Source organism: Mus caroli, unplaced genomic scaffold (genome assembly GCF_978045245.1).
Source record: "Mus caroli unplaced genomic scaffold, Mus_caroli_1 scaffold_8, whole genome shotgun sequence".
NCBI classification, from domain to species: Eukaryota; Metazoa; Chordata; class Mammalia; order Rodentia; family Muridae; genus Mus; species Mus caroli.
Genome location: NW_028227263.1, coordinates 86,350,801 through 86,376,437, shown reverse-complemented (window position 1 = coordinate 86,376,437; position 25,637 = coordinate 86,350,801). Strand labels below are relative to the sequence as shown.

Here is a 25,637-nt window from a genome sequence, read left to right as displayed (position 1 = left end):
GAACTATGAAGCGGAAGCTGGAGAATGTCCTAACACCGTTCTTATGAAGCCACACAGGTGCTCAGTGATTACAGTGGAAATAAAGTTGTTTTGTCATGAGACAATCATTTTATCCAGTGATTAGCATTGCATCAGTAGCCTGAAGTATATAGTCTTCATCTATTTTGCTTGTATACTGCACTATGATGTGATGAGCAATAAGAGAATTGATTAATAATCTCATTAAAATACCTGATTTAAATATTAAGACTTAGTGGCCTGGCTTGTTTGTAGTATCTCTGCTCATTGTAAATATTTGGAGCCCCATCTAGAAGTGTGATGTAGAGGTGTGATCTTTCCACAGCACAGGGAAATGCACAAGCAGGTGGTCCAACCCCCTCCAGCAGTGATACCCCAGCTGACTAGAAGAAAGAGGAAAGAATGGAAAAAGAATTTGAGGAGTCTGATGATGACCTGGGCTTTGGTCTTTTTATCTTATCCTTTTAAACATTTACATGTTCAATAAAAAGCTAAAGCTATTTTTGTTGTTGTTGTTATTTTTTAGTTCTGAAATTTCCACCTCACCACCTTTCCAGGTGCACAGAATGCTAAGACAGAAGATTCCATCCTTGATTTTTTTCAACTGTACAGAGAATGATCAGAATTTGTAGAATGATAAAAATTCTAAAATCATTATTTCGTGGCAACATTTTTCCAAGTAGACTCAATTTCCCTTAATAATAGGTCAATTGAAATAAAAGACTATTTATTTTTAAATTTTTAAAATAATATGTATTTGTGTATTGGCATTAACCTTTATATGTGTCTGTGCAGTGTGTCTCCAGTGCCTACAGAGGCCAGAAAAGAGTGTCTCACATCTCCTGGGACTAAAGACAGATGCTTGTGAGTTGAAATGTGGGTGTAGAAAATCTAACTTGGCTCCTCTGGAAAAACCGTTAGATCTCTTAACTGCTGAGTCATTGATCTAGTGACAAGTCAATTTTTTTTTTTTTTTTTTGTGGTTTTTCGAGACAGGGTTTCTCTGTGTAGCTCTAGCTGTCCTGGAACTCACTTTGTAGACCAGGCTGGCCTCGAACTCAGAAATCCGCCTGCCTCTGCCTCCCGAGTGCGACAAGTCAATTTTTAAACACCCATTCTAGTTACTAATTTTAACATTCAGGCTCAGGAGGAAAGGATTGAATGCCCTAATACAAACAGATGTTCCTGGAAACTATAGAAGGATATCCACATATGAAAAGAATACAAAACGGTGGAGAAATGTAATATTTCGGCTTAGATATGTTAAGAAATTTTATCATTATATGACAGTGACACAAAACCATGGAAACGTATCATATGAACCATATCATACAAGTCTTGACTCTAGGACTCTATTCCTTTTGTTTGTTTGTTTGTTTGTTTTCAAGACAGGGTTTCTCTGTATAGCCCTGGCTGTCCTGGAACTCACTTTGTAGACCAGACTGGCCTAGAACACAGAAATCCAACTGCCTCTGCCTCTCCAGTGCTGAGATTAAAGGCATGCACCACTACAGCCAGGCTTAAGACTCTATTCTTGATAGCATAAAGAAATAACATACAAGACAGACAGCAATATTAAAATCAACTTACTGAAAAACTTTCACACACACACATGGTAGGAAATTCTAAATCTTGTTCAGAAGTAGTTTTATAATTCATACAAAATATGAAGATAAGTTATGGCATACAAATAGGGTGACATTGCTGTCAGCCTATGTTAAGAGGCTTAACATAGTTATGAGGGCATAAGTTATGATGACTGAGACATAGTTCTTTTCCCTGGTCCCCAGTACCATTGATTCTCAAATCTAGCCACTCATTTAAGCTCAGTGTGATACTTTCCTTTTCTGAACACCCTCATTACCCCCCAACTAAGCCAAACACATTTTTGCAGTTTCTAGGAAAGACTCTACAAAGAATTTTGACCTCTAGGTTCCATTTTGCAATGGAGACATTGTTTCCAAAATTTGTCATGTTTTGTTATTATCTCTGAGAAGCCTTTCCTTTTCTAACAAGAGACTGAAAGGGAGTGTATGCAGAGGGAGGAGAGATGGGGAGAAACTGTGAGGGGTAGAGGGAGGGGAAACTGTAATAAGAATATATTGAATGATGAATCTATTTTCAATAAAAAGAAAACAAAACTTCATCATCTGAGAATTGTCTTTCTTTAATAAAATTTCATTTATGATCTAGAAGCTTATTTCAGAATATCTGTACTCTTTTACATAAAAGTGTATTTAAACTAGAATCATTTTTAAGCGAAGGAGAAATTACGACCATGCACAACTGAGTGTGTTTCTTCTCCTGTACCATTTTCCAGATGAAGTCTTATTACTTTGATCCTACTTCAGCCAGAGTCTCTCTTAGTGCTTAACAATTTTCTATTCAATGATCCTTCACATACTCCTTAGCTGTAAATAAATCAAGAATATCTGATGTAATCTGATATAACTTTAATATCCCAACCATAAGACTATGTTGAAGTTTCTTTTCCTATCATAATCAGCAGCTTCACTGTGGCCAGTTTTAAAAAGAGTACTAAATAACACACACACACACACACACATGGATGTATGTATCATTGCTGTTTAGAGATTATATTGGTAGAAAATTACTGGACCTTAGAACGAAGAGCAAAATGTCTGTAAGACATTCACACTGAATTTAAGAAAATCACACTGAAAGTTTTATTTTTAAGCCTTCAAACCTCCTGAAAATTCAATGTAAATATTTTAACTTTAAAAATAAACAGCAGATTGAGCCACCTCCCGCCCCTGCGGACCTGATTTAATGCTAATGCTGGAGTATTTTCCTTTTCTTTATAAAAGCAAATATTTAGGGCTCATTTATAAAGCTACAGCTACAGAAAAGCAGCTCAGTAGAAAAATCCGAGACTCCTAAAACCCGTATGATTGCAAATTCATTAGCTAATCGATTTCGGATTGTATCAAAACTTGAAAACTGAGGATGAATCAGGAACCACACTGTGCTCCTGCGACAACAGGAAGTTAACTCAGCCTGGCAGTGCATCTCAGTGTGTGGCTCGGAGAAATCCTCAAAGAAGAGCATTTTTGGTCCCAAGGGCTTTTTTTTTTTTTTTTTTTTTCAAGTTTTAAAGTTTGTATTGGTTTATTTACATTTCAAATGTTATCCCCCTTCCAGGTTTCCTCTCCGCAAATGTCCCTTTCCCCCTGCATCTCAGTCCCCTCTGCATCTATGAAGTTGCTCTCCCACAGACCCACCCACTCTCCCTCCTCACCCCAGCCTTTCCCTACAGTGCGTTTTCAAGCCTGTCTTTCCTCTGCAGGCTCCTCCCATCCACTGCGCAGGTTTGAGACGCATTTCCTGCTGTGGCTGGTCTTGTGAAGCAGACAAACAGCGACCAAGGCAGAGGCAGCGGGAAGGGGTGGGGTGGAAAAGAAGCAATTTGAAAGTGGGTTTTCAACAGTCGGTATTCTCTAGAAAGCATGCAATTTAAAAGATTTGTAAAAACGAAGGGAACATCACCATAAGTAATGTCTCCATCAGACAGCATGAAGCTGCAGAGGAAAAATGGCAAAACTACAGGGACCGAAGTTTTCTTTGTGATTACTCCACGTATCACCCCTTTGTTAAGTAATTTATGCAGAAACGATGAAATCATCGATGGTAAAAATTATTATGCACAAAGTATAATACTGTATTTTCTAATAAAGCTTACTTTGGTATTTTAATGTCTATTTGGGACTTTAAAATTTCTTAAAATATACAACAAAGTTAGCACATACCTCATCTTTTAACAAATACTGTTTCATGGTTAGGTCCTATAACAGTTGTACATTTTGCATAATAGTATAGAATACGAATTGAAGCATATAAAGAAAAAGAAACATGAACTGCAGTCTGTTACATATAGAAAGATGGCTTTCTTTACTATGAGCAAATGGTCTACCACTGAACTATATTTTCACACACCTGTAGGTTTTTGAGTTTAGATTTGGATGCCCATACCGAATTTACTATTTTGCTAAGTAATAACTAAAAGAATTGGGAAGCACTGGATAGTTTTGTTACAAATTTGTTTATTATTTTTAAGGTAAAGGTAGCCTATGTTTTCCATGGCAATCATTAAATAAACACATTGCATTTACTTGTTTGTGAATGAATGCGTGTAAAACAAAAATTATTAGAACATTCATATAACTTGCAGGAGTTTTTAATTTTTAGTTCTTGCTTTCAGGTATTTAACTATGACATCATATACACTTGGAAAGTTTGTTTATCTCTTGGCTACATGCCTTAGCAAGAGAAGGGGTTCTATGATTTTTCCTGTTATTCCTTAACTTTAAAGTTTATGAAAATCCCACTATTCATTATTCCGTGATGATTTCATACAATTTTGAAAGCTAGAATATCAGTGCCCCTGATAATGCAGGAGGACTATAATGTCAAGTACTTGGGAAGATGAGGACATAGATTACAGAATTGTGTGCACCTCAAAACACCTCAAAGATTATTCCCTTACAGTTATTGAAATTTTGTCACAGAAGAACACGATTGAGAGGTAAAGCTGATATTATTTTTTTCAGATATGTGTGTTGTGTTTGGAATAACTATATAGATTAGGGAACTAGTAAAGGTGTATGGGAATGCATTTAAAGAAAGAGAATGCTTTATAAACCAGTGAGTGGTATAAAGGGCTAAAGGAAAATTATGATACATTGAGGATTAAACAGTGAGTGCAATAGAAGAGCAGGATAAAGGAAGGAACATAGAGAAGGATAAATATTACTGGAGGCATTTTGAATAAGTCATATTGAAAGTGACTACTCTAAAAGTGTCCTTCATATGTATATACACATACCAATATTTAAACAATAGGGTTAACTGATAACAGAATAACCATTTCTTTACTGGACATTACAGGCTAACAAATATAAAATCTAATACCAGAAATGTTTTACCTCTTTGTATTGGCTTGCTTTCTAGGGAGATCCTATTCATTGCAATACTATTGTTAAGTTTCTTGGTTACAATGCCGAATATGGAAGTACAGCCCTTTAGCTGAACATGCTACATTCTTAAGTTATAGAACAGTGGGAAATCAATATAGAATTGACCTGTAAGCTTGATCCCTAATGGATATCTTTCATGGCACTGGAAGAAGTTCTATGCCACCAGAGGAGGAAAGAAATCAATCACACTAGGCTTTGAATCCCAGTGTTTAAAGTGACTGCCATGCTAAAAAATGCCAACTGATACAATTGTTACATGAATTTTATGGATGTACACAATAGTTTTCTAATTGGCTATAAGGTCCACTCCAAAAACACTTAACTCTTATTGCTATTACGTCCAGAAACCTGTGGGTAGACAGACACAATACCCTTGGAAAGTATCTATGATTATTGCTCTGTTCATAGTATTTAATCACTTCCTAATAGCTTAGTGCTCATAGATTGGTACATCTTTCAGTCTTCTACAGAGACTATAATTAAATATATATATATATATATATATATATATATATATATATATATCTCAAATACCTAGGCATAGTTACTTTCATGGAATAGGAAAAGTAGAAGGACAGTAAAGATGACGAGGTGGCCATGACACTGGAAGGAAATTTGCAACTGAGGGTAGTAAGGAGATGGGGGGGGGTGGGCATCTAGAGGACAAGCTAGAGACCTGGGATAATAGAGGTGCCCAGGAATCATTGCGGGTCACCTTACATGTGACTAATTACTTTGGGGATATGGAACCTGAAGATGCCACCTCCTGTAGCCAGGAAGGAACTTCATTTTAACGATAGAGACACCAAAGCACCCACAGAACTTTCAACCCAAAATTTATCCTGTTTACAAGAAATGTAAGCACAGGGGATGGAGAAGAAACTAAGGAGATTGTCAAACAACAACTAGCCCAACTTGAGACCAAAGTCATGGGTAATCACCAATCCCTAACACAACTAATGATGCTCTGTTAGGCTTGCAGTCGGGATCATGTTGTTTTCTGTAGGCTCCACCCAGCAGCTGAATCAGACAGATATAGAAACCCACAGCCAAAGAGTGAATGGAGCTTGGGAGCTCTTTTGGAAGAATAGAAGGAATGATTGTGGCCCCTGAATTGGATAGAGACTCCACAGGAGACAAAGTCAAACCTACTGGACCCTTGGGGCTCTCAGAGGCTGAAGCACTAACCAAAGTACACACATGGGTTGGATCTAGGCCTCCCTGCTTCTATGTTGCAGATATGTAGCTTAGCATTCATGTGGGTCCTGGACATCTGGAACAGGGTTCATCCCAAAAGCAGTTGTTTGTATGTGAGTTATGTGTTACTAGCTGGGCTTTCTTGCCTGGCCTCTATGGGAGAAGAAGAACCTATTCTTGCAGAGATTTGAAGTCGATGGCTGCAGGAGACACCACGGTTGAGGAGCTTACCTGCTCCTAGGAGAAGGAGGAGGAGGGGAAGAAGCAATGTGGGAATGGGCGACATGGATTCGGACAAAAAGCAAAATTAAATAAAAAAAAATATATAAAGCATTGATACCTTTACATCAAAAGAAACTTTTAATCATAAATATAGTAATAAATACAATAAGGTTCGATATATAAATTAAAGTTAGTTTAGGCTAGATTGAATATACCTAGGAATTTGTAGACCTTAATTATCAAAGACATATTATCTATAAAACATGTTGATATTTATTTAATAACTGGATATTAGCAAAAAATGAAACAAACAAACAAACAAACAAAAAACAGTACAGAATACCCAAGATACACAGAACTCATCTCAACAACCTGAAGTGCCCAAGACAGGATGCCACAGTCCCACTGGAGAGAGAAGAAAGCAATCACAAGTGGAGAGGGAGGGAAGGAAAGTGTACTGGGAGGGAAAGTGTACAGGATGGAGGGAGTGGGGGTCGGGTGATGAGGAAAAACTTATCTGGTATTGGGTGAGGGAAAAGGACTGATGCCCTGAGGGCCAGCAGAAAGAATGTAAACATGCCACCTCAGGAAATAGGAGGTTGGGGGGATCCCTCAGAATGGACTAGAGACCAGCGAGGTGAGAGACTACCAGGACTCAAAAGGAAGGACTTTAGATGAAATGCCCTACAGTAGGGAGAGGTAACATATAGAGCCCACCTCCAGCAGAAAGATAGGAGAAAATGAAGTGAGGGATAGGATTGCCATCCCACAGTCACACCTCTGACCCATAATTGTTTCTGTCTGAAAGAATTACAGTGATGGAAATGGAGAGCACCTTGAGGAAAAGAATGTCCAGCAACAGGCCCAAAGTGGGATCCAAGTCAAGCAGAGGTCCCAAGCCCAGACACTTTTACTGAGACTATGGAGATCTAACAAAAACGGACCTAACATGACTGACCTACGAAAGATCCAACAAGCAGCTGAAAGAGTCAGATGCAGATATTTGCTCTCAACCAATGGACAGAAGCAGCTGACCCTTATTGTTGAATTAGGGAAATCTGAAAGAAGCTGAGGAGAAGGATGATCCTGTAGGAGGACCAGCAGTCTCAATTAATCTGGACCTCCTGGATCTCTCAAACACTGGGCCACCAACCGAACCATACACTAGCTGATATGAGTCTCTTAACACAATACAGTAGAGGACTTCCTGGCCTATTTTCATACAGAAATGATGCCCCTAACCCTCAAGAGACTGGAGGCTTCAGGGTGTTTAGAGTTCCGGTGGGGTTGGGTGGGGTCATCCATGTGGTGACTGGGTGAGGATGGATGGGAAGGAGTTGTGGGATGTGGAATGGTGAGAGGGTGGATGAGTCAGGGAATTGAATATGGAGTGTAATATATACATTAAAATAATTTAAAATAAAATAAAATCTTTTTAAAAATCTGTAGAAGCTTGATGATAGCCATAGACAAATCATTAAGCATATATCTTTGAGACAGATTCCTTTAAGCTTAGAAGACCCGTCTAATCTTATCATTTTTATATTATATGAAAAAGAAGATAGAATTTGAAAAACAAATGAAACTCAAGAAGAAGGAATACCAAACTGTGGATATTTCGATCCTTCTTAAGGGGGAACAAAATACACATGGAAGGAGTTACAGAGACAAAGTTCAAAGTAGAGACTGAAGGAATGAACATCCAGAGACTGCCCCACCTGGGGATCTATCCCATAAACAACCACCAAACCCAGGTACTATTATGGATGTCAGCAAGTGCTTGCTGACAAGAGCCAGATATCAGAGTCTCCTGAGAGGCTCTGCCAGTGCCTGACAAATACAGAAGTGGATGCTCACAGACAACCATTGGATGGAGCACAGGGTCCTCAATGAAGGAGCTAGAGAAAGTACCCAAAGAGCTGAAGGGGTTTGCAGGCCCCCCTAGAAGGAACAGCATTATGAACTAAGCAGTACCTCCAGAGCTCCCTGGGACTAAACCACCAATCAAAGGAAATATGTGGTGGTACTCCTGGCTCTAGCTGCATATATAGCAGAGGATAGCCTAATAGGTTATCAACAGAAAGAGAGGCTCTTGGTGATCTGAAGGTTATCTGCCCAAGCATAGGGGAATGCCAGGGCCAGGAAATAGAAATGGGTAGGTTGGTGAGCAGGGGAAGGTTGGCAGGGGATGGAGTTTTTTAGAGAGGAAACTAGGAAAGGGGATAACATTTGAAATGTTAATAAAGAAAATATATAATAAAAAAGAAATAATTATAAAAAGTATTTAGTAGCTTTTCTGCATGATGTCTGAATAAAGAGAATTTGATGTTTTGCTAGACACTTGAGAGTACATGTGAGATTTGAAAAACGTATAAGTATAAAATAATAGACAGTGAATTATGCTGTATCATTGGTTCACCTTGCCACTCTTTGTTCATCTTTGTTGAGCTTTTCAGATGTTGGTTCTCATTGACAACACTTTGGCATTGGTTCTCCTACATACTTCATTGATCACAATGTGTTGTGACTTAGTAAAGAGAAATGAACCAAAAAAACTTCTGGTGGTCTTCTGGCAACCTCTTGCCACTTCTGCAGACCCTAAGATTTACAGTGTTGCCTAAGTTGGCTTATACCATATGACCATCTTAATAACAGTGGTGAAATATATGGCATGGATTCTTTAACCTTAGAAAAGTGAGATGCAAAGCATATGGTCTTTTTTATCCTAATGTGACATCAGCCAAGATGAATGTAAGTAATGTGGCTGTTATTTAAAACAACTTTTTAAAATATACAATTCTGTAAGAGACCAAATTTTAAAAGTAAGAACACATGCACAAGAAAATATATAAACGGAACTAGTGCTATGAAAAACATCCTATTCTCCAGATAATGTCTGTAGCATTTAGGAAAAAGAAAAATGTAAATGTGACAAGTGTATGAGTGCACAAACAAACTGCATGTAATTTGCATTTCATCTTTGAACATATTTTTCTAAATGTTTCACAATAGAAAACTATGGAATGAAAGAATCCATAAACATTACTAGCATATTAAGCAAAATGTTTCCTTATGATTACTAAAACCACCTTTCTCCTCATATTTAGGCAGAGATATTTTAAATGGAGTTGCAGAAATGTTTTTAAAAAGGTGTAGCAAATAACATTTTAAATAACCTATAATGTCCAAATCAATTGACAAAAAAATATAAAACCTGAAGTTAAAATACTTGGTAAAATCATGAATTATTCATTTGAAAGGCAATACTAAAAGAAATTCACTTAAAATAAAAAAATCACATTTATTGAAATTCATATGAAAAGACTCAACTAATGGAAGCTCAGGCTTGGTATGCTCATATAGTTAGCATAGAGCTGATTTCCCTGCCTTGTTCTCAGGGACATAGCAGATGCCTACATCATTAGCTGCCTGAGCACCTACCAAGTGTGCCAGGTGTGCCAGGTGTGCTAGGTATGTGTAGCAAAAGGGCTCCCCACCATCCTAGATCTCTCCCCCTGCTCTCCTGTTTCTCTCTCTGTTCCTGACATATGATCTTTCTATATTCCCCTTTTTATCTGCCCTCCCTGAATTGCTCCTTTTTATCTGCTTATCTACATGTGCACTTCTCTGCATCTATCGCTTGCTCATATTCTTAATCCTCAATCCTCCCCAATAAATCCCTTTCATACCAGATATGTTGCATGGTCTAATTTCTCAGGGGTGCACCTTCCTGGACTCACCAAAGGTACCCTCTCAAAGCATTATATTTCACAAATACTTTTGTCAAACAAAAAGTGCTTATTTAGTTAATATATTTTCAAATAAACACAACCAAATTTTATGTTGTTTTTTTTTTCCAGAGGGACTGTAAGGCACAGCAAACAGCATTTACCATGCAGACCCAGAGAGGCATTACAGATAGGTCCTTTGTGTTTATTGGTGCTACTTTCTTAGACTCAGAGATTTCTATACTATCAGGTATTTCTGGAGAAATACTAAACTCCCAAAGATAAAAGAAATATGTAAGGTAAAGATGAGGTTTGTCATAAACCATAACACAATAAGAAAATCTTTAAAACAACAGGACATATGTTAGGTTAATATATAAGAAATACAACACTTGTCATAACTGAAGTATCAACAGCAATGTCTTAAATAAAGATATAGATCATCAAGTGCCTCAGGATAAAGCTTAAAATACTAAAGTGGATACAACTCACAGTATTTTCCCTGCATCAACTTTATTTCAAAATTGCACTGTGATGAAGATCCTACACTCTAGGTATTACATATTGAATAAAGATACTTTGATTGGAATATATATATATATATATATATATATATATATTCCTTCAAGAATGAAATTTACTAAGAATAGAAATGAAAAGTGTGCTTTTTTGCTTTTTGATAGCTTAATGGCATGTCTGGAAAAGATCCTTAGAGTATCCATAACATTGGCCTGTAAAAAAATCTGTAGAGTATTTTGATTATGGTGAATGTGGAAGTGTCCTACTTACTGTGATCATCACCACTCCAGAACAAGTGACACTGGATGGTACAAGAAATCACGATGGTCAGGCTATGAGGAATGAGTCAGTAGGCAACATCCACCACTGTTCTCTACATCAGTTTCTGCTTTCAAGTTCCTCCCTTCACTTATCAGTAGGATTAAATATGAACTGAATAATGGAATACATGATTTTCTTTCCAAGTTGTTTTTGGTCATGATGTTTTATTGAGACAAGAATCCTAAGACAACAGGTCGATAGGCAGTGTTATAGAAGAAGTTTATACTGAAAATAACATGGGTGAAATATTTTTTTTACCTTCCCATTTACTTTGCACTTTACAGGATTAATTGACTATCTGAGAAAGAGAGAGACTTATTCTGAAAGAATCTGAATTACTCGATGTCTTTTTTTTTTTTTTTTTTTTTGCACCAATGCATTTGTTGCTATTACTCATGAGTGCATGTTTTAATAGATGGCAACTGTTCATCAAACAACCCATTGGAAAATGAGTTACAACATATTAAATCTACCGTAAAGGAGAGTTAGAGGTATCTGCTCAAATTGCAGGCAGTTCCCCTGAAAGTGGTTTTCCCAAACCAGTAATTATTCAAGGTTTATGTAATATAAAAAAGGGTTAATGGAGCCCCAATATTTTTCCAAGCTTCCTTAGCCTTGAGCATTACTGAATCCTACTGAAATATGAGCAAACACTATCCCATTTCAGGAGATGTTTCAGGTAAGGGAAAGAACCCAATATGGGGGACTGTTGTAAGACTCCAGGGAGCCTTAACTCACTGGGAACCCCTTAGTGAAACACTTGGAGCCAGGATTGATGCAAAAAGCAGGAGGAATTTATTGTTCCAGTGAACTGGGATCATCCCAGACCTGAAGGAGAGGCATCAACCCACAGCACCCATTCAGCAAGTTTTTTATATGGTTTCCAGGGGCAGAACAGAGCATCAGCAACTAGGCATATTGTGCAGAATAGTGCACCCTTTAAACTGGTTGGTCTTTAGGGAATGAGGTAACAAGGACTTCCCTTGACCTGAAGGTGAGCAATTGTCAGCCCTGTGGAATGTGTCCCCATCCACAGGTCTGACCCCACCCTGTGGTCTCAGAAATGCTAATTAGCCTCTCCATTCCATTGGGGTGAGTGTTTCATGACCTTTCCAAAGTTCCTATGCTGACCTTTTCACTGTGATGCAGAGTTTTTATGATAATCCCACACTCCCAGTAAATTTCATGTATATCTATGGCAGGCTTTTTGAATGAGAAAAACCACAATGTGAATCTATTCTCCATGTGGCATTATTTATTGAGCTTTTTTGTTATATCACTAGTGGCATATTCTATACAGTAGGTAGTGAAAAATGCAACTAAGGCTGGGCTGAGTCCTCTATCTAGAGGATATACCAGTCCTAAGGGATTATGAGGGAATTTACCCTGCAGGCTGTTTTCTTTCACAGAGTTTGGCCTGGTATTCCTACTTTAAAAATTGCAGCCTGCCTTTTAAATTAAGAAATGCCCTGAAAACTGTTGGTGGTTTAGAGAAAATTTCAATATCCAGAAGTAACATTAGCAGGTTAGAGAATTGGCAAGTTTATGCAGAGTATGTTCCCACTGTGATATAGTAGGAAATACACAAATGACCAACATGGCTGTTCAGTATTACTTAGTTGTTTCAAGAAATAATGCAGTAATAATGTGCAGCCAATGTTCTCTACATTAACCTCTTATTCACTGGATAATTTAGGTAAAAAATAGAGTGAAATGGAGGTATTATTTTACTGTATTATATATTTAGTATTTGTTACTTTATAGTACTACATAGTGTTATATTTATATATACTATATTATATATTACTGTATTAATATACTTACTTATTACTATTTTTACTATATTAATCTATATGGGTGAAGAAAAAGTACAAAGATGAAGGGAAGGAAATAAGAGACTTGAGAGTGTGGCTGTTCAGAGAATTACAGTTATGTGGATTAGAAAGTAATGGAAGATAATGGAGAGGATAAGTGATATAATCACTACTATTAACATGCTTTATTTTTAGGTAGTAAGCTGTATAATATCTATGATATGAAATACCTACTTCCAAAATACTGTAATTCTTGAGTAATACGTATGAAAACCACAATGTAATATTTCAGATAATTTTGTGTGTAATGGAACATGTTCATACAAATCACTTCTCCTTAAGAGACATTTGTCATGCTTTAGAAAGTAGAATTAATGTATGTTTATGTGGAATCTTTGGCAGAAGCTTGCTTTATGTCTATGACACTGAATATATACTCACTGTGTTTATCTTGTTCCACTATATGTGTAGAACTTACATAAGAACAACATAGATTTTTACCATTGTTCAAAATTTAAATCCAGTATTCAGAAAAATAATATTTAAATTTGAGAAGAAATTCTTAGGATAACTTTATAGCTGGAGTTGTGAGAAATTGTAGGGTTCTACAAAGTATTTATAAGTACGAATGTTGAATTATATACACTTGGTACTTTTTGGTATAATATCAAAATATATAGGCTGGATATATGGCTCATTAAGTAATATGCTTACCTTTAGATATGAGCACATGAAATTTTTTCTCTATGATAAGGAACACCAGATATAAGGGCATTGTCCCTGATGTATATGTGTCAGGGGTCTCATACCTGCTAGTGCATGCTGCTTGAATGGTGGTTCATAATCTGAGAGATTGCAGGGGTCCAGGTTAATTGAGATTGCAGTTTTCTTCAGCGAAATCACCTTCCTCCACAAATTCTTCCAGCCTTTCACTGATTCAACCACAGGGGGCCCCAGCTTCTATCCATTGGATGAGTGAAAGTTTCTGCTTCTGTCTTGGTCAGCTGCTTGTTGTGCCTCTCAGAGGACTGCTCCTGTCTGTAAGCACACAACAGCATTAGTAATAGTGTCAGGTCTTGGAGCCCCTTGAGATGTATCCTAAATTGTGCCGGTCACTGGACTTCCTTTCTCTCAGTCTTTTATCCATTTTTGCCCCTGCAGTTCTTTTAGATAGGAACAATTCTGGCTCAGAGTTTTTGACTGTGGAATGGCAACCCCATCCCTCCACTTTAGGCATTATCTTTCTACTGGAAGTGGACTCTATAAGTTCCCTCTCCCCAGTGTTGGGCATTTTATCTAAGGTGTCTCCTTTTGAGACAGGGAACTGTCTTGTCTGGTCTCAGTGAGTGAAGAGTCATCAAATATTGAAGATCCAAGGAGTGATGAGTCCTGGCAGGATATGGAGGGGTATCTTCTTAGAGACACGGGAGTAGGAAAGGGATCTGGAACTGTGAGAGGATGAACCAAGAAGAGAATAATAACTGAACTGTAAAAAACAAAACAAAACAAAACAAAACAAAAAACCCACCTAAACAAACAAACAAACAGATTAAAGATAATTTAAAAAAAAATCTCCAACAAGTAACTACTCATAAAAGTCACGACACTGATGCTCTCTGCCTGAAATACAGGTAGCTTAGGCAGCTCAGAACTAAAAATGTCTTTAATAACCTAAGAAATAATTTCATATGCTTAGCAAGATTACTAATGTATCGCCGAACTTCATCTAATTCACAGTTTATGTCAGAAATCAGAAATCCCCAAATCACTAAGGCTTCACCTGTGTCCCAATGTCCCTGGCTACTTGAAATTTTTAAATTGTGGTGCACACAGTCCTGTCTGAACTGCTAGACTAGTCACCAGCCTCCCTTATTGTTACTCCATTCCTTCAATATCATTTTACCTTAGTTTTTTTTTTTTTTTCTCAAAGAATCAACCAAACGAGGAGCTGGTTCTTTGAGAAAATCAACAAGATAGATAAACCCTTAGACAGACTCACTAGAGGGCACAGGGATAGCATCCTGATTTCCAACATCAGAAATGAAATGGGAGACATTAGAACTGAGCCTGAGGAAACCCAAAACACAATCAGATCCTTCTACAAAAGGTTATACTCAACAAAACTGGAAAACTTGGATGAAATTGAGAAATTTCTAGACAGATAACAGATACCAATGTTAAATCAGGATCAGGTTAATGATCAAAACAATCCTATATCCCCAAAAGAAATAGAAGCAGTCATTGATAGACTCCCAACTAAAAGAGCCCAGGGCCAGATGGGTTTAGTGTAGAGTTCTATCAGACCTTCAAAGAAAATCTAATTCCAGTTCTTCTCAAACTATTACACAAAATATAAACAGAAGGAACTATACCCATTTCATTCTATGAAGCCACAATTACTCTGATACCAAAACCACAGAAAGACCCAACAAAGATAGAGAACTTCAGACCAATTTCCATTATGAATATCGATGCAAAAATACTGAATAAAATCCTTACAAACTGAATCCAAGAACACATCAAAATGATTATCCATCATGACCAAGTAGGTTTCATTCCAGGGATGCAGGGATTGTTTAATATATGGAAATCCATCAATGTAATCCACTATATAAACAAACTCAGAGACAAAACCCACATGATCATCTCGTTAGACTTGGAGAAATCATTTGACAAAATCCAACACCCATTCATGATAAAAGTCTTAGAATGATCAGGAATTCAAAGCCCATATCTAAACATAATAAAATCTATCTACAGAAAACCAGTAGCCAATATCAAAGTAAATAGTGAGAAGCTGGAAGCAATCCCACTAAAATCAGGGACTAGACAAGGCTGCCCACTTTCTCCCTACCTATTCAACATAGTACTTGAAGTCCTAGCTAGAGCAATTCGACAACAAAAGGAGATCAAGGGGATACAAATTGGAAAAGAAGAAGTCAAAATATCACTTTTTGCAGATGATATGATAGTATGTATGAGTGACCCTAATAATTAAACCAGAGAATTCCTAAACTCGATAAACAGCTTCAGTGAAGTAGCTGGATATAAAATTAACTTAAACAAGTCAATGGCCTTTCTCTACACAAATGATAAACAGGGTGAGAAAGATGGACCGTGTTTGGAGTGAGACTAAAGGATGGACCATCCAGAGACTGCCCCACCCGGGGATCCATCCCATATCAGCCACCAAATGCAGACACTATTGCATATGCCAGGAAGATTTTGGTGAAAGGACCCTGATATAGCTGTCTCTTGTGAGGCTATGCCAGTGCCTGTGCAACACAGAAGTGGATGTTCACAGTCAGCTATTGGTATTGCAAAATTTATATGCCCCTGTACAGGGGAATCACCAGGGCCAAGAAGTTGGAGAGTGTGACTTGGGTAGCAGGGAGGGTGTATAGGGGACTTTAGGGATAGCATTTGAAATGTAAATGAAGTAAATATCTAATAAAAATTGGAAAAAAAGAAAGTTTTATGTTACAATTTAAAAAAAAGTGTGACCATTCCTGATAGAATGGCAAAAACTGCTTGAGTTACAAAAATGCATGCAGTGAGGATTCAACATGAATTACAAATACATAATTTGAGAGGCAAGAAGGATAGACTTGGGGCAAGTTATTGTTCAAAAAAAAAGCATGCACTCTAAGTTGGGCCTGAGTTCACTGATCTTGTGATCTAGGGATAAGGTAGCAGGTTTTCTATGGGCTCCAGGAAACACTAAGCTTATAATAAAGAACAAATATTTTTATTATGAGTATAAGAACAGAGAACAAATGATTAGCCACCTTAGCTGATCTGAACATCAAAGAAAAGATGGAAGATATGCAAACTGCTTCTGAGTAAGTACAGATGGTTTTCAATCAAGCACAGGCTTTAACTTGCTACTGTAGACTTGGACTATTCAAACTTTGTTAATCAGTGACTAAATAATTACTGGTTTAAGGTCATAAATATAGATTTTAATCTGTGTTTGAAGATTATCTTTTGCTAGTGACTGTCTCTAGGGCATGTGTAAGTTGTGGATGTGACATAATTTTCTTTTTAGTACAAACACTTTTGTCTTAATTGATCTAAATAGCTGTTGAGAGAAAAAACAAATTGCTGAAACTTGGCAGCTGTTTCAACCATTCTATGTGTTTGTTTGTGTGTTTGGACCCACATACCCTGTCTTATCACTGCCTACCATAGGCAGCTGTTTCTGTCATCATCTGGACCAGCATCCTGCAGCTGCTCTTACCATTAACTCATGCCATTGTGACTTTCAGACTTCTGCAGTTTGCCCTGCAGTGTCTTAGTTGGTCTTTGATACATATATTATGTTGGACACATCATATTGCATGTCAGGCACTAACATTGTTTGTGTGCAAAAACTTCACTAATTCTCCCAGAATCATTCCTCTTATATCCTCTTCAATTCTTCAATTATCCTCTACTTCAATTTCTGAACTGATTCCAATAATGTCTGAATTGATGTATCTGGCCTCTGCTTCTACCCTATTAATCACTCTACTTTTGTAATTAAGCATCCCCCTTAGCTTATATCTAGAAAGGTCTATAGAGTTCAAAATCTCCAGAGGTGGGGAGTGAGTATTATACATCTGTAGAGTGTATATGGTTGTGAAAATTATAGTGGAAACTCTTCCCAAACTACTTGTAAAATAATTATTTAATTATTTTTATATTTCTCTAATGCCATCAATTTTTATAATTAGTTCTCAACATCATACCAACTAATGCATCATACTATCTGTGTTATGCCTTTATTGTATAAAATAAATGAACAATGTCTTTGGGGAGCCACATGGCAACTACAGAGGCATGACTTACCTAAAAACAACATGTCCATCTATTCAGTCAATAAATATTGAATTTTGCTATTGGTGTAACACCATCAAAAATTGGTGAATATCTGGATAGTATTTATATACAAGAGGCACAATTCCACAGCTTTCAAGTATTTTTTTTAACATGGTTCCTGAATACAGCCTGTGTATTATCCAGTAGAAATTATTATTTAGTTTAATTAGGCTAAGTACTGATGGTGTACTGTCTGTAATGCTACAGGATTTTATGTTTATCTAACTCCTTCTTTAAATTTCCTTCATATTTCCTTAAAGGAGAGTGGTTGATGTCCTTGGCTGATTACTCATATCTACAACCATTGTGGATAACAATCTTGTAGTTTCTTAAATAAAAAAAAAACAAAAACAAAAAAAAAAACAAATGGATATAGTTCTACCTGACAATCTAACTGTAATACTCCTGAGCATATACCCAAAAGATGCTGCACTGTAGCACAATAATACTTGCTCCAATATACTAATAGTTCTTTCATTCATAATTTCCACAAATTAGAATCAAACCAGAGTCCCCTCACCTGAAGAATAGATACAAAAAATAAGGTTAACTTACATAATAGAATACTCTAAATACTCTTATTTAACAAAAAAAGACATCATGAATTTTTCAGGCAGATAGATGGAACTAGAAAATTTCATACTTCATGTTGTGTCCGGCCAGCAGATCACAGCCTGGGTTCTAGCCTGGAAAAGCATTTTGGAAACCTGGAAGAGAAGAGGGGCTAGGCAGGGAGAGAAAGAATTGCAGCTAAGACAGCATTCTGATCAAAGCTCAATTTTACTTTTTTCAGACACTCAATTATAAAGGAAGGGGGAGGGAACCCGATTTCCCACCAAACAATCTCGGGATCCAATAGCAGGATGAACACGTGTGTGTCTCCAAGCAGCAAAGTGACAGGGTCCAGCAGTGGGCGTGGCAGAAGGAATGAGCAGGAAACTCCACCCTTGAGCAAGCAGGTTCCAGGGTTGGGGAAGGGAAACCACACTTACAGAGGTCACCTGGTTGCAAAAGAATATGCATAGTGAGAAGTGGATCTTAGCCACTGAGAAGTGGATCTTAGCCAGAAAGTATAGGATACCCATTCCATATTCCACAAACACAAAAAGAGCTGAAGGAGAGGGTAAGAACAAGAGAGGATCTTTGAATATCACTTACAAAAGGAGAATAAAACATTCTTAGGTGCATATGAAATTAAATGACTTGGTGGAAGAGGAACTTACAAAAGTTTAGAGAAGGAATATCATCAGTTGGATAAATGAATATGTTTGATAAATTGTTATAAATTCCTAAGTTCTAGTCAGGTTAGTGCAAATTGACTTCAAGATGTATTTGTAACAAGATGTATTTGCTATCTTTGTTTAAGTTACAGCTATTTGAAGAAACTGATTTATACATTAAATCCCGAGTGAGGTAACACAATCACAAAAGAACTCAAATGATATACATAATTAACATATTATATAAATTATTATTTATGTGCATATAAATTATATGTATACATAAATTGCATACATACATACATACACACATAAACACATACAAACATATATGATACCTGCCAAAGGACATGCCTCTTCGTACCTCTCTGTTCACGAGCCTACAATAGACTGCACTGGGTCTTCTGTAGATATGTTATAACATTCAGTTTAGTGTTTTTGTGGTATTCCTGAATGTGTTAACCATGGTCTCTCTTCTGCTGTTCCTGCTCCTGTGGTACTTTTCCTTCTGTCAGGTTGCATTCTCCACCCACAACATTATGGTTTTGGTTTATTTTATTATATTTCATTTTGCTATGTTTAGTTGCTATCATTTGGATGTGCTTTTTAAATGAAAGACAGAAAGGGATTAGACCTAGAAGGAAAAGGAGGTAGGGAAGAAGTGGGAGGAGAAGGAAAAAAGAAAACTGTAATTTATTGTATTAAAATTAATTTTCAATAAAAATAAAATATAACACCATTTTATAATGAAAAACAAAATACACTTACAAAAACACCTGCAAACAAACAAACAGACAAAAACAAAAGACAACACACACTCTTTCCTATTTATCTGGTGGAAATGAACAAAAAAATCACCATGCTATTGTGAATATCTTACAAACTTCAATCAAATCAGGGGACAAAGCAAAATAAAAAATAGATTATATATTCAAAGAAAGTTCTTACTAATTCACTAGTTTATTTTTTAATCTGAACAATGTTACAAAATAAAAAATAATAATAAATAACAAATATCTAAAGACACTAAAGGACTGTAAACATTCAAACTAGATTACATTATGAAATCACAGAAAAAAAGTATATTCTGTACCACTGTATACATGTGTGTGTGTGTGTGTGTGTGTGTGTGTGTGAAATATTCTCCACGTTTTCATATGTTGGTAGTTCACACACCTGAATTTACTCTCCACTACTCTTTCTTAAAGCCACTTTGGACTCTCCCTTCCTGTGTTATAGGTATCATAGTGTCAAAAGTCATATGTACCTGATCATCCTTTCCATCCTGAAACTAGGAACTAACTTTATCTGTTGTGTCTTCCCTCTGATGATGATCTATATGTTAACCCTCAAGTGCATCCCTTCCCATCCTTCAGTGCATGGCAGAATCTAACTTAAATTCCCTTAGGAATATTATTTTTATGAAACATCCCTGTAAATATAAATGTTCTTTTTTATTCCTGACTGCCCTTTTTCCTACACACCAATAATACACAGTACTGTCAGCTCTTTGAAATATTAATGTTCACCCTGTAAGAGAACTGAGCTGATGTGACAGGGTAGATGGAAGGCTGAAGGGGAGGGGCACTGCAGACAACACAACACAGGACAGGACAAAGGAAGCCAGGTCCTGATCTCATAGCTTTCTCATCTGATTCTTCAGCTAAAGACTTGAGATCTATAGAATGTTCTAATCCCAACAAATTTACAATACTTAATGTGCACAAATCATGTTCTACTATGAATCTACTATGAAAGAAACAAAGGGTCAAAGTGGGAGCTGACCTTGTTTGCTGTATTGCCTTGCTGACCATTCCTAGGGTGGATGTGACAGGCATCTTTGGCTGCCTCTTCTCTGAGCAGGACCTGCTGCACTGACTTGACTAATCACACTCCCAACCCCCAGCCTGTTTTAGAGAGCCTGCACAGCCTTCCAATCACGCATGCCTGGATGTTTGCCAGGCTGCAGGGATTCAAATCTTTTGTAAAGCTAATGACAAAAGCAGGTGGCCATGAGCTGTAAGCTGTCCTATTGCTAGTATGAAAGAGGAGGGTCTTCATAAACCCCTACATGAATTGGTCAGGAATATACTCAAGGTGTTTTCTGTGCAATGATGACTACTTAATATTGAATTATATTCACCTTCATATTTCTATACAAAAGAAAGAAAGAGTGCTTAGAAAAAATGTAAGCAAACTAGGGAAAGTCCAAAAGCGGTAGATACTTGTAGTACTATCAGGAGAAATCACTATCGATTAAAAGCTGCTACTTTAACAACATTCTGCATTAATCAGGTTTTACTTAATTAGGTGTATCTTTAAAATTTCCTATGTGTTCACATAAATTAAACCCTTAGCATGAACGTAATATTTGTTGTTTAATAAAAGCACTGTTTTATCATTCAGTGATGAAATTTTTTCACCGTGTTTTTAAATAAAAGTTACTCTGATGTACGTTTAAATTTATTTTCATTTGTCTATTTTGAAACAGTGTTTTATTCATTAGAATTTGATGGACTGGGGCCTCACTTTTTAGATGAGAATTGCTTTGAACTCAGAGTTCATCCAGCTCCTGCCTCTTAAGTGCTAGAAGAAAGGCATGTGTCACCATGGTACCTAGATTTCATTATTTTTAACCATTTATATACATCTTTCTCTGTGTCTTTCTCTCTCTGTCTGTCTGTTCTTCTCTCTGTTTCTCTGTCTTTGTGTGTCTCCCTTCTCTATCTCTCTCTCTCTCTCTCTCTCTCTCTCTCTCTCTCTCTCTCTCTCTCTGTCTCTGCCTCTGTGCAGTGTGGTGTGGTGTGGTGTGGTGTGTGTGTGTGTGTGTGTGTGTGTGTGTGTGTGTGTGTGTGTGTGTGAGAGAGAGAGAGAGAGAGAGAGAGAGAGAGAGAGAGAGAGAGATTGAGCACATGTGTATAGGTGCCAAAGGCTGTGTATGTCTCCAGATCTGCAGTTATATTTAGTTTTGAGATTTCTCACAGGAGTTATTGGAAATCTTGCAGAGCAGTACTTGGTTTTTACAAGCACAAAACATCACTCAGGCTCTTCTATGCAACTTTAAGCCTTGGTGATTTAAATGCCTGCTGAATATGAAAATTAAAGTACAAACAAAAATCTAGAATGACTTCTGATTTTAAATGTTCATACACAATTATTTTCCAGCAAATGTAAATATGACTTATTAATATGTTTTCTGGAAGACAAAGAGTAGATGACATTGGAAAGTGAAATGCATAAGGAATTACCAAATGTGTTAGCACTTTAGCATTCCTTCTAGGTTCTGCCCATCAGTTACCTACCTAAAGCCAGGTAGTCTTGCTATAAAAGGGACTGTTTGATATCTCTATATCCCTCTTATCTCTCTGATCCCCTTCTCCCACTCTACTTCTACCTCCTCCCTTCTCTAGGTGTCCTCAACTGACTCTCTCTCTCTCCCTCCCTCCCACTCTCCCTCTCCCTCTCCCTCTCCCCCTCCCCCTCCCCCTCCCCCTCTCCCTCTCCCTCTCCCTCTCCCTCTCCCTCTCCCTCTCCCTCTCCCTCTCCCTCCCCTCCCCAGTCCCCAAACCAACTCTATTCTATACCTGTCCCATCTCATGACTGATACTTTTGGGAAAGGAATACCTCAACATGCTCCTGCTGAGACAACCCATCGCACCAAATTGTGTTCCACAAAAATATATCCCTGGCTTTAAAAACATTATTTGCTGCAGTAACATGTATTTGCAAATTTGCAGGTTCAAATTTACTGCCACCTCATGGACATTCCAGCCATTGGATTGATATATCTCTCTATCCAAACACCTGTAAATTGGTAAGCCCTCCCCCGACACACACACACACACACACATACACACACGCACACATACACACATCAGAGTAAATGTCCCCTGGCCGCTACTGAGCTTGCATCTACCTCCTCTAGTGTTTGGCCACAGAGGTATTCATAGCCTACATGACTGTGTTTTTGGATGACTCCTCATTTTAGGAGCTCTAACTTTGAGTAAGCACCCTTTTTTACTTGAAATGGTTTTTTCTCTCTCTCTCTCACTGCTGGAAAATCCTAGGCCTAGGTAAAGTGTTCTACCTTGGGCACTGACCCCACAGCTCAGGAGCTATCTATGCAACTCAACCCCCAAGTTACCTCCTGATGACCTGATAATCTAGTCTGGCTGCTCGTTTCATTTTTAGTTATTAAGTTATCCTTGGAACACCACAAGTGATAAGGTTAATAACTCTTATCCTCATTTAAAGGCAATGGCTTCATTGCTATTTCCAAGCTCCATATTGCAATGCCTCCTGGTCTTAATGGCTTCCAAATTCACAGGGTAAATTTGGCCCCAATACCTGCAAGATAATAGCTCTAAATAGCCACTTAGCTGCACATTGGAAAAAAAAGATGTTTACAACTCTTACCAGTGTTCTGAACACTGGCAGGTTTTTGTTTCTGCAGGCTTTTGCCCACCTTTCCTCCCAACTGTTTTTTCCCTTGATCCAACTAGCTTTCCCTCTGTTCTCTGACCCTATGGTTCTGAGATCTTGTTTCAGACTTAACTCATTCTGTAGCAAATGTTGCTACCAGCTGTTTGCTCCAACAGGCAGTCTTAAATGTCTACTTCCTTGGAGATTTTTATCTCTGATTCGTTTTCATTCTGATCTGCACCAGGTTTAAGTCAGCTGTTGTGGGAGAAAGAGGAGCAGAAATGCTCCATGTGCCTGCCTCAGATACCACTGTCCACCACTTAGACTGTGCTGTTCAGCCTATGCTGCTAGGACCAGCTTGGTAGTAGAGGCTGCTTGTGGCAACAGGGAGAGATCTACACATAATGCCTTGTCTAACAGACAGAACATTCCTATTTGTATCTTTGTTTGTTTGTCTCTGCTGATATATAGCCATGCTTCTACAGATAAGTGTCATTCCATTCTAAGATATAACAAACACATGATTTTCCTCCACAGCTGGAGCTATAACTTCAGGGCTATCTTGCTTGTAGGCTGGCTCATGACTATCTGACATCTTTGCTATAGGCAGTCCTTACTTCACATCTGTCTTTAGGGGAACATCCTGACTTAAAGTCACCAAAGACACTTAACAATTAAGAAAAAGTTTTATATTCATTTCTATCCTGCCTTTGTAAATAAGAATTTTAATATTAATGTAAAGATTCACAACAATGAAAATGATAATGATCACTGCCTTAAATATATATTTAAGCCTTGTTTTTGCTGCTGTCATTACAGTCATCAAGTTAAAATGTACTCTCATTGTTTCCTGGATACAACTTAGAACAAATAATTAAAACCGGACCCAAATTGCCTAATTCAGATATACTTAATAGATACAAGCTCTCGATCTTTTCAGAAATTTGCTAAATATAACATTAAGTGTTTAAGTTTACTATGACAGAGAGACCTCCAAATCCTAACAGTGAACCCCGATAATGTCTCCAAGAAGATACAGACACAGGGACAAGTAACTCTACCTGGATTGTGGTATGATGTCCACTGTGAGAGATTGTTCTCTTTCCTTGCCTGGTCCCGGGGCTCAGCCCAATCTATAGACAAATACATGACACCCAGAGAACTAAGTGCCACATATTGCCTAAGATAAGGTGAGTCATTGCTCCCGAATTCTTCCTCTAGAGTATTAATCTCTCATCTTCTAGGCCTGATGGACAGACTACCTCTGCCTGAAATGTGATAGAGACAACAGGGACCTGGGAAAACTGTTTAGGTAGTGGACTATAAACTACCCTCTGTCAGTTTAATTAGTATATGACATCTAAGTGATAATTTATTCTTCTCAAATTTTTTATTACATTGACAGCTAAACAAATGTCATCTTGACAGCTAGAAAACAGACCTCTACTTCCTTAGCTCTAGGTAATCCACCACCATATTAGCTCATTAGTCAACTCATTAAAAAGTTAAGATTATCAGATCTCTTATCAAAAAGACATATAGGTGTGCCTTTCTCATAGACTTCATGATAAAGGATATATAAGTTCAGATGTAATCTTTCACAGTGATAATCTTCTTCTTACTTTCTATTTAAACTCAGTTTCCAGTGACTAAAAGTTTCATATTTCTTCCCCTTACTATTCCACTGTTACATCGAGACTTTAAGAATTTAATTTCTAATTTGGATCAATGGAGTCCTGATAAATTAACCTAACACAACTTCTATAATCACAAGTGCAAATTTTAAGTTTCCTTTGATCATCTTCTAATTATATACTTAAAGTGTTTCTCATGATAATTGTACACTATCAGCTTTCACAGTTACACATTTAAGTTTCTTTTGGTTGTCTTAGTTAAAATAGACTTGAGGTAATTCTCATAATAATTTTATATGATCAACTATCATATTTACAAGATTATCAAATTTTATTGTTTTTTAAATGTAAATTTAAAAAATCTTCTCATTATATACATTCAGTCCCCTAGAGGGAAGGATAAAGCCCTTCCTGTTCCTTGTGCTCAACAAAAGGTTTTTATCTTCCCTAACCTATGTTTAAACACTGTTCATGGTGTTAACAAACATCTCTTTTGTAAATTTATAAGCTCCAGGAAACACACTCACACCTACTTCTCATGGACCAAACAGAATCCATCTGCCAATCAATAGCCTAAGTTTCTACCTGTTACGTAGTTCTCTCCTGTTCCCTGGATTTGGATCTCCCCTCATCTCAACCACCAAGACCTAAAGGATTTAAATATACACCTAAGAAAATGTTTACTACC

At 37.3% G+C, this 25,637-nt stretch overlaps 1 long non-coding RNA gene across 16 annotated transcripts in view; it reads right to left on the bottom strand.

Moving 5' to 3' along the window:
- LOC115031543 (uncharacterized) overlaps positions 1-25,637 on the bottom strand; it is a 513,648-nt gene that overhangs the window by 357,857 nt on the left and 130,154 nt on the right. For 14 of the 16 annotated variants that reach the window (XR_015047929.1, XR_015047933.1, XR_015047920.1 and 11 more), the window contains 4 exons: positions 19,232-19,527; positions 18,510-18,674; positions 18,317-18,397; positions 13,623-13,851 (listed from right to left, as the gene is read on the bottom strand). This is a non-coding gene — a long non-coding RNA (uncharacterized LOC115031543). Of the gene's footprint in view, positions 1-13,622; positions 13,852-18,316; positions 18,398-18,509; positions 18,675-19,231; positions 19,528-24,376; positions 24,447-25,637 lie in introns of those variants that run through there. The other 2 variants (XR_015047935.1, XR_015047922.1) reach the window with 2 other exon arrangements.